The sequence below is a fragment of the Gallinula chloropus genome (genome assembly GCF_964237585.1).
Source record: "Gallinula chloropus genome assembly, chromosome: 4".
NCBI lineage: Eukaryota > Metazoa > Chordata > Aves > Gruiformes > Rallidae > Gallinula > Gallinula chloropus.
In genome coordinates this window covers 70,014,865-70,024,626 of record NC_140088.1, presented here as the reverse complement: position 1 = coordinate 70,024,626, position 9,762 = coordinate 70,014,865, and positions in this window count along the sequence as shown.

Here is a 9,762-nt window from a genome sequence, read left to right as displayed (position 1 = left end):
GAGTCCTTAACTACCAGTACAATTTGTAATGTGAAACTACTGCAGGCCTCAGGAGATAAGCTGATTATTTCTACATTGCAGGTAACAAAGCTCCAAGTTTATACGTTTTAACATTAACTCATTGCTGTATTTTCCTATTTGAAAAATGCTTGTTCTTATTTAAGTGGGTTTCATGGCAGGTGGGTACAGAGCATCGCTTAGGTTTTAAGCCATGTGAGACATTGTAACACAGCATTTCAGTGTCTCAATGCGGGGGAGAGAACAAAATGACCCTGTAAAACATACTACATCTGCAAAGAAGAGAGATGAATGTGTCACTGCAAAGTGGCTTCAGGTCCTAAATGCGTAGACTTGTATTCAGGTGATTTTGGGCCCTTAAAATACCTTCCAAGGAAAGCAGGAACTGAAGATACCACTGACTTCTCTGAGTCAAATCTTTTTTTGTCCTGAACAATATCAGGTCTTCTGATGCAACAACTAAAATGCTCAGTGTCCATGCTTGTATATTTTTGTTTTCTGTAAAGTTTTTGAATGCTTTTCCTCTGTTTGACACTTGGCCACTTGGAATGTCCATCAGAAGAGTCAGAAGAAAAAAGTAAGAAGTTCTCTGTGTGGTGTTTGTCACCCCTCCAAGTCTCTGAACATGGGTAAAACATGGTTCATATTGCTGTCAGTGCTGCATCAGTCCCTCACCACCACCTCTAACAATGAAAACTGAACATCGTCAGACAACCAAACAGGCAGAGAGGAAACCTACAGTATGGGTCTGACCCCAAAGAATCACATTAGACTTAAAATGTAAAGAGCTGCTTGATTCTTTACAATTACTTTCTAATCCTGGATTGTCTTAGAGGTAAGTCAGAACTGCACCATGCAGAAGTTTCAGTTTCTAGAAGTGAAAACTAAGATTCTCAGAGACATTACTGACTGCAATACTTTACCCATAAGGAAAAAAATCAAATACTGTGAGAATTTCCAGTGGCCCAGCAAATTGGCAAAGTTGCAAAAGCAATTAAACTAAGGCTGTTCTAGTCACTGCACAAGGGATGTCCTGTAGTTAGGATGAGGTAATATCAGACCTTTTTTTTAAATGGAAGTTTCTTACCTCTCTCTACTGCTCCTTCTGCAAATCTACGCTGTTTTAGGTGGTGAGAAATTGAAGGAATATGCTTGAAATTATAGTTTCCCAACAGATTGAAACTCATAACTGGCGAACTGGCCTAATCATAGTGACTATTTCTTCAAAAGTGTAAAAATGAGAAACCAAACCTTTTCATTTTTTATGACCTGTGGCAATTTTTCCAATTACCCAAGATATTTATAGTGTGAGATGACATTGGGAAAGATGTATAAAGGACTTGAGGACTTCCAAAATAGTATAAGCAAATGTAATTTTATGGTAGCCAACCAGTAGCTGTAGTAAAAGGTGTGAGTGGAGAAATTTGACTGTAAGATAGCCCAGTACTTAATTCACATTAATTGTCAAGCCCAAGACATAAACCTTTTGACTTCTGCCCCACATCCAATGGGCACTGGATTGAGTAGAAATCATAACCTGGATGTAGGACTCTAACAAGCTGAATTGTCCCATGACCAGCAGGGAGGGTGTGTGTGGCCATCTATTCATATTGCATCTCTCACAGTCAGCAAGAACGGTCGTTTTGGCTCTGGAGCTGTAATTCAAGAAGCCAGCAGGCCTCTCCAGTGAGGTGTCAGAAGCCACTAATAGTTTCACTGTTGGATATCTTGTAATAGGTCAAATTCAAGACGCGACCATCTCACATACACATTGTCTGTTTTGTTCCCTCTTTTACCGTTGCACGTAGTTTCTGGTAAGTTTGATTACCTAGAGTGAACTCCCTGACATTTGCCTTCGTTTCCCCTCGGCCCTGCTTATCTTGTTTCCTTTCCCCACTTCCCTTCTGATGTTTCTTCATTCCACGTCCTGCAAGAAAATGCAGTTATCATCATAGCAACATCAATATTACCAGAGAGAATTTTCTTTTTTCAATGAGGTCATCACAGGAAATTTCCGATTTGTTCTGAAAGATCCTCCCATAAATCTTACCACTTCCATAAACATCAGCTTGGCATTTCACAGGATTGCTTGAGAAGTCACTGAGTGCATTTGGAAGGCTGTGACTGTACAAGCCAGGTGCCCAGGACTGCACTCTTTTTCAGAGCAGCGAGCCTGACCAGTGGATGGGGAAAGTTGTGAACTTATTCTCAAGACATGTTTTTTTTCTTTTTTAAAGAATAATCAGAAGTATTTTCCCCCATTCATAAATACATTGTCTGAAGCAATAGAAAATACTTGGAGAAATACAAGTACAGAGGGCCAGTTGCTTCATTTCTTAGTCATTATACCCACACAATCTGTACTTCTCTGTAGCCTCTGAAATGACTTCCTCTGTAACCAGACTAGGCCCCGAGGAGGCAGAACAGAGGCAGGACTATGACGGCATTAACACTATAAATTAGCCTTTCCCTTGCTTTGTGTGAAGCTGTTTGCTGCCCCCTTTCTCGTGTGAGTACTGCAACGTTTTCCCAAGGTTTCCCTTCCCGTCTTTTCCACACGGAAGCAGAGGAATGACGTCACCCGAAGCCTGGGTTCCAGGGGGAACCTGCTGCGGACCCCGCCGATCCCCTTCGGCCCGCCCGCCAGTCACGCGGCCGCGCTCGCTCCCGCGCGCGGTCCCGCCTCCGGCCGTCTGCCGGCCGTGCGGGCGCCCTCTGGCGGCGAAGCGGCGCCGGCCGCTCGTGGGACGACGCTTTGAGCGGCGGGGCGGCAGAGCCTGGGTGGCGAGGCTGGGGTCTTATCGGGTCGTTTTTGCGGGTTATGAGTAGCAGTATAGCCGTGCGGAAACATAAGAGGATGGAAAATGAAACACAAATATTCGTAAATATAACAATACAAATGTAAATTTGTTGTGATACGCTAGCAGTCCTCTCAGTAAAGACTCCTATTTAATTGTAAAATATTCTGGTATCGTGGTGGTTAAAAATCCAACCAAGCGTGGCTTCTTCCTTTCAACGACTACAAGACTAGGAAAGTGTGTTGTAGCGGTCTTTAGGCACTGATATCAGGGCTGAGAAGGAAATGGCCATCTTGCTGCCGTTTCCCATTTTCATCGTTCCAGATGTTGGTCCCACTTCTCCTGCAGTTGTTGTTATGCCTTGCAAAGCTGAAAACTTTAGTGAGTTTAGCCATTTAGACCTCGTATCAGCAGATTTCAGCTTTTGTCTTTTCCTCTGCTTGGCAGACCACATGCAAACCTTTTTCTTCTTTCCTTCTTTCCTTGGAGCGGGCTGCAAGTGGGATTCAGGATGCCCGCTCACTGGTTCAGACTTTGCTGAACAGATAGAAGAGGCTTTGTAAAGCAGAGCAGGGCAGTACAGACCACTTACTGGTGTAACGATGTCAGGGCATCTAGAATGCTTGCATTTCTGTAAGGCGATATTTTGTTACTTTTATCTTATGTAAGTTCTTGCAGCAGAGTTTGCAGACTGACTGTAAACTATGAACCAGTTCCTTTGTTATTTTTTAGCCGAATCCAGTGTCTAGTAGCATCAGCGGTAGCCATGGTCTTCGTCAGAGGTAGTAAATCATGCTCTCATTTAACTTATATGCAGAACAGATGAAAGATTGCCTCCCTTCGTGTTTTTAGAATTACAAAATAGGTTGTTTTTTCTTGCCATCATTTCCTTTCACTCTTTCTATGCAGTAGAGTAAAAGTCAATGTTTCAGACCTGCGTGGTATTGGATCGTATCAATGGATACTTTCTTAATAACTAAAAATGATGTGTTGGCAATTGCAACAGGAAGGAAATTCAGTCTTAACAACAAGAAGTATATGTTATTCCAAAAAAAACCCAACCCAGAAACAACCAACCCAAGACTCCACGATCCAAGGAAAGCAATTTAACCTACTGAAAGATATTTTGTAGCTGCTTTTTAAAAAAAAAACCCAAACCCTATAAAACTGATGATGTTATTCCCGGGTAAGCACATACTTTTGTTGCCTTTGCTGTAACCAGCACAGCCAGGGAAAGGAAGCCTGTAGTAGTGCACTGCTGGGAAGGGAGGGAGATGAGGGGAACAGACTCAACTGCAGTGGATGGCTGCACTTTGGCACTGCACTGGCTTCGCCTCTTTTGGACCAGCACAAAATTTATGACTCTTTCCCATATTCAGTGGAATTCACTCCAGTGGTTGGTTACCTACCACCCAGGATCAGCAAGCCTGAGCCTACAAGTTGGCAGTGCACTGCAGGATGCACATCTGTGAGGACTACTCACCTTTGCCATTATAACTCTTTTTCCCTCTTCTGTCATCTGGAAAAGCAAAAAGGAGGAAAAAAAATGCCAATTGCCTCTTCTTCAATTATCTAGCATACTGCATGCAGCTCTTAATTTGTTATCTTGTATCACATGAGTGATCTGAAAGCACATTTTGCTTAGGTGTACACTGATACAATTTCAGGGAGTTCATTGGTGAAATGATGCCAAAATTCTGATCGTGGTTCAGATCGAGGTGAGAACTGTTCATAAACTAGATTGAGCAATCCTGAGGTTTTATGAAACTCTCTTTAAAAGAAATCTTAGTTGAAAAACTGACAGAGTATTTATGACATTTTGAGTCTGTAATTGATGTAGTGTTCCCATAACATGTCTAGGTTTGTTTAATGAGAATTCTGCTTAGCTCCTAAACCCTATTTTGAATTAAGCAGAGAAAATTAAAGAAACAGACCTGCAACTGCATTGTTTTTAAAACACTTTATTCATATTTAAGCATGGCAAATAACTCTTTGGTGTGCAAGGATGAGATATGAGTATTGCCAAAGATTTTAGACTATGTTGGCTGAGAAATTTTTGTTTCCTACTATGTTGAAAGGTCTCTGGCTGGTTCCTTCACTATTTTGAAAAAGATGACTCTATGAAACAAATAAGGCTCCAGTGTGTCCAGCTGTGCTAAAAATAAAGGAAAAACTTTTTGATCTCCTCCTTTGCTTAAAACAAAGGAGTCAGCAGCTCTGTGTGGCAAAGGATCATCTGTGGTATTCATCAATGAGTTCCTATACCCACATGAAGTGAGATTTGCATGTCGAAATCATTCAGGTGACTTCCACCAATTCCAGCAGCATCTGGATAGATCTGAACTTCTTCAGTGAGATTTACATTTTCATCATAACAGATCTCCTGGCATTTAAAAGTCTGATGGGAAAAGTAAAATCTAATATATATATTTCACTGTTCAAAAGGTTCAAAGAAACTGGCTGTGAACACCAGAAATCTATTCAGCTAGGGACCACCTGGAGTTCACTTTGTAGCTCCCAGGTCCACAAAATCCCATCTCATAGAAAAATGAGCTGGTGTACCACAACCAAACTGTAGGAATCTGAATGTGGTCCACAGATCTCAGTCAACTCAAAAGTAAACATTTACAGTATTTTTAAAAATCTCTTCCACAGGCTAGCAGAAAGAGTTCTCTGTGAAGGTTTGTATCTAATTTATACTGTTTATGAGAGTGAATGGTTTTAGCTCCAGTACAGCTAGGTGCAGTAACTTACTTTACTGCTGTTGCAGAACGAAACAAATTCAAATCAGAGTCCAGGTAGAGTGGGCATGTCTTTGATAATGTAATACAAAAGTAATGCTCAGTGGAGATTAAAATAAAACTGCACACAATTAACACAGAATGAAACCTCTCCCCTTATCTACACAAACCGTGTGGTCATAAGTCTTCACTACTCGGAGATGTAGGAAGAAGAAAGCAGGGGAAATAATCAAAAACATCAGGAACAGCAGAAACGAGTCAGTTTTAGAGCTAGTTTTAGACACACTTCTTTTTTAATTGCTTTGATCTTTTGAAAAATCCATGTTACACACTGAAAAGCTAGAAGATGAGCACTTGCAATACTGCATTAATTTAGTGGCTGCACTGGAGCTGAAATAGATAAACACATTTTTTCATGGACTTTATTAACAGAAAAGCATGAAAAAGTGAAAGTTCATATTTTTATTAGAACATTAGAGTTTGTTTTTTTATGCTGAATTGTGAAAAGTTCTTCCTCTGACTTTAATGCTCTGATTAGTTAGAAATGTGTGCTTTTGGGGGATATAAAAGCATGGGAGAGAAAGGGATATAAATGCTATGCTGTGCTGGTCCAAAAGTATTTTGCCAGTAACACGGCATAACTTTTCCCAGTAGCAGCATAGGTTGGTCACTGTAACTGGCACAGGAAGAAACACTCCTGATTGCTGCACAGCCCCTGGAGTGGCATGGGAGAACACTTGGTTAAGCAACTTGGCCAAGGGTATTTCTGAAGAGGGACTGAGTTGCTGCATGGCAGCTCCAGACTTACACAATTTACCAAAAATAATTGCTGTCAGAGTGTTTCACTGCTTGTTTGCTCTGCCCTCTACTATATCCAGGACTTCATCCTTCCCTGAATTAACATTGTATGACAGGAAGGAAAAGGTGCCGCCTAATAGGTAGAGCACTGTTTTGTTACAGGGAAAGGAGTGGCAGACCTGGGCTCTAGTCCCTCTACCCAGAATTCTGTATTGTTTAATGAATATTTAATAGAAAAATGCAGAATTGGTCCCTTGAGCGGGGACTGGGCCCATAACTGCTGCAGTATTGTGTTTGTTCTCCTTGTCTCTCTGTATGTTGGAGATTTGGTGCCATGCAGTTGACTGTGCAAATGCCAGGAGCTGTTAATAGCATGGTGGTCAGGGGACTTTTAGGAGAAGGGGGGCACCTGATGAGCATACGGCATGTTCAAGAATGTAGGAGAAAACCACTAAATCTCCAATACACAGTGAGACAAAAGCTGGAGAAGTATATACCAGCCAGTGATGATGGGCTTGGGCATATTCATAGAAGAGAGCTTTTGGCACTGACAGCACTGAAAGGTCAAAAACTCAAGTTTGTTGACAGCTAGGATTCAAGACTGGTTTTGGCCACATCCTCCTAAACTCTTCTTATGTGCCTTAGACAACTGTATTTCTTTTGGTTTTGGACGCCAGATGCCCACCAAATTCAGCCTATCACTCCCCTTTTCAGCTGGACATGGGAGAAAATATATATTGCGAGGCTGAGGAGTTGAGATAAGGACAGGGAGGGATCACTCCACAATTCATGTCATGGCAAAATAAACTCAACACAGAATTAAAAAACTATCTAATTTATTACACATGCACACACATAAACTGAAACGAGAGTAGGATAATGAGAAGTAAACCCAGTTACTAAAACTCCTCCCCCCACCCCTCCCTTCTTGGCAGACTCAACTTTATTCATAATTTCTCTCCCTTCCTCCCCCTCTATGTGGCAAGGGAGGGATGGGGGAATGGGGGTTTTGGTAAGTTCCTCACAAGTTGTTTTCCTTCTTAGCCATAGGGGGAGAGAGATTCCTTACACCCTTCCCCTGCCCCAGCGTGTGGTCCCACCCACAGGAGACAGCCCTTCACAAACATTTCCAACGCGGGTCCTTTCCCAGGGGGCTTCAGGTCTTCACCAACTGCCCCACTGTGGGTCATGTCTGTGGTGTGCAGTCATAAAATCATAGAATGTCTCTCAGTCTCAGGCCTAGGCTGTTACAGCCCGGTCCCCCACAGAGTCACAAGTCCCACCACCAAATCTGCTCCAGCATGGGCCTCTCTCTCCACTGGCTTCAGGTGGGATCTCTGCTCCCCATCATCTTCCATGGGCTGCAGGGAAACAACCTGTTCCACCATGATCTTCTTCAGGGGCTGCAAGGTTATCTTTCTCTCCAGCACCTGGAGCGCCTCCTTCCCTGACTTCTTCACTGACCTTGGTATCTGCACAGTTTCTTACATCTTCTCACTCCCATCTCTGGTGGCAAAAAGCAGCTGCTTGCGGGTTTTTTCCTCTTAAGTATGATTCACAGAGGCATTGTGACTGGCTGATTGGCTTGGCCTGGGGCAGCAGTGGGTCCGGCCTTGAGCTGGCTGGTATTTAATGTGTCCCAGCAGCTTGTTGCAGAAACCATCCCTGCTGCACCGCTGCACCCCACCCCCCTCCCCCTGAACCTTGTCACGCAAAACCACAGCAGGTATATAACACTTTTTTCCTTCATCTTTCTCTGATGTCTACCCTCTCTTTCCATCCTGAAAGACACAATGCATACTGCCTGGAAAACACTTGGACGTAGCAGTGAGGACAGTAAGCATCCAGGTAGTTGTAAAAGAATGTAGCATAAAAACTCTCTGTTTATGACACCTCTACGCCCACAGTAGGCAGTTTAATTTTAATATTATGAATGATGTGCCCTAGGAATGTATAGATTCAAGAAGTGGACTTGCAGTAATGTCAATAAAAGCCTAAAAATTTGAGAAATATCAGGCAAACAGTACTTTGTTAGGACTAGTTTTAGGTCATTGTAGCCACCAATAAATCACAGATGATGGATCATGTGGATTTCTTACTAGAATTGCAACCTTTTCACTTCATATAAATCCTCCAACCACATGGTTCTTGCCCAAAGCCACAGAAAGCACATGAGAGGTTTAAGAAGCATGAAGGATCCTATTTCTTTCTTCAGGAAATAAATGAACAATCCAAAAAAAACCCAACTCAGCAGGTTGCAGGGGAGGATCTACCACCTGTCAGCAGACATCTTGGCTTCCAATTAGAAGGTTTAGCATATGTGCAAGATCAGCTTTTTGAAAGCTAGCCTGGAGACCACCTCTTTCTCTGTAAGCAATTAGATCCCTTGATTAGATCTCTTGATTAGCACAAGTAATTTAGCAAGAGTACTTAAAAGGACTAAGAAAACAGAGGAGCTTTAGATTGGGAGAGAAAAACAAAGCAAGGTAAAATAGTTGTGTTATGTGGCTTTTAGATAAAACACTACATGTGTTTTAGCCTACAAGTGGTGGTCTATGGAGCATGTTCATCTGCAGGCCAAATAAATTGCTTAAAGGGAATAAACCCACAGGGAGCAGATCCTTTGCTCCAGAGGACAAATTAGATGGTAAGGATGATACAGAGTTTCTGAAATGATATAAAACAGTTTTCTGAGAAATAAACCCAAAGCACTGCCAACACCTCAGGTTGATGTATAAATCTGTGAGACTGCTCATAGTTTATGCAAGAGACAGCAGCATAAGCTAGCAAGCAAAAGTTTTTCTGTGCAAAGGATGTCTTCCTGGCTACGCTGAACCCCCTCATGAGTCTGGGAGCAGTAAAGGGAAATATTGCCAGCTAGTAATGCTGTGGCTTCCTGTGTGTGAGCAAAGGGTTTGTAAGGCTGGATGTCTCAGTGTTGTATTGCAGTCTCAGCCCTCTCTTACCTATTGTTTGGCTTGGGTGGGATTGACTATGGGATTTTCTCCTTGGGCTCGTGTTTGAAATGTTCTAGAGGAAGGAATTACATGTTTTCATTAGCTCAAGTTTTTGGAAGGCTTTAGTGGTTTTTTTCTCTCAGTAACCCGGGTTCTGGCAAAGAGTTTTGTGTCAAGCTATGTTGAGGAGGTGATGATGCCAACTGGAAGTTGCATCATACAGAAGGTTGTAGAAAGGTGCCGTTTTCCTGCTAGATGAAGTATGGGAGACATGGAATGGGAGGCTGTACTCCTCATGGCTGGTGTGAAGGTTTTCCTACCATTTCGCAGAGCTGATACAAGGAACAGACTCTGAGATGGACAGAAACATTATGAAGGACACCCATTATAGGAAAATTATCATGTTTGTTACAGTTAGCGATTCAGGATAATTCTTTGGTTAGAATTAGT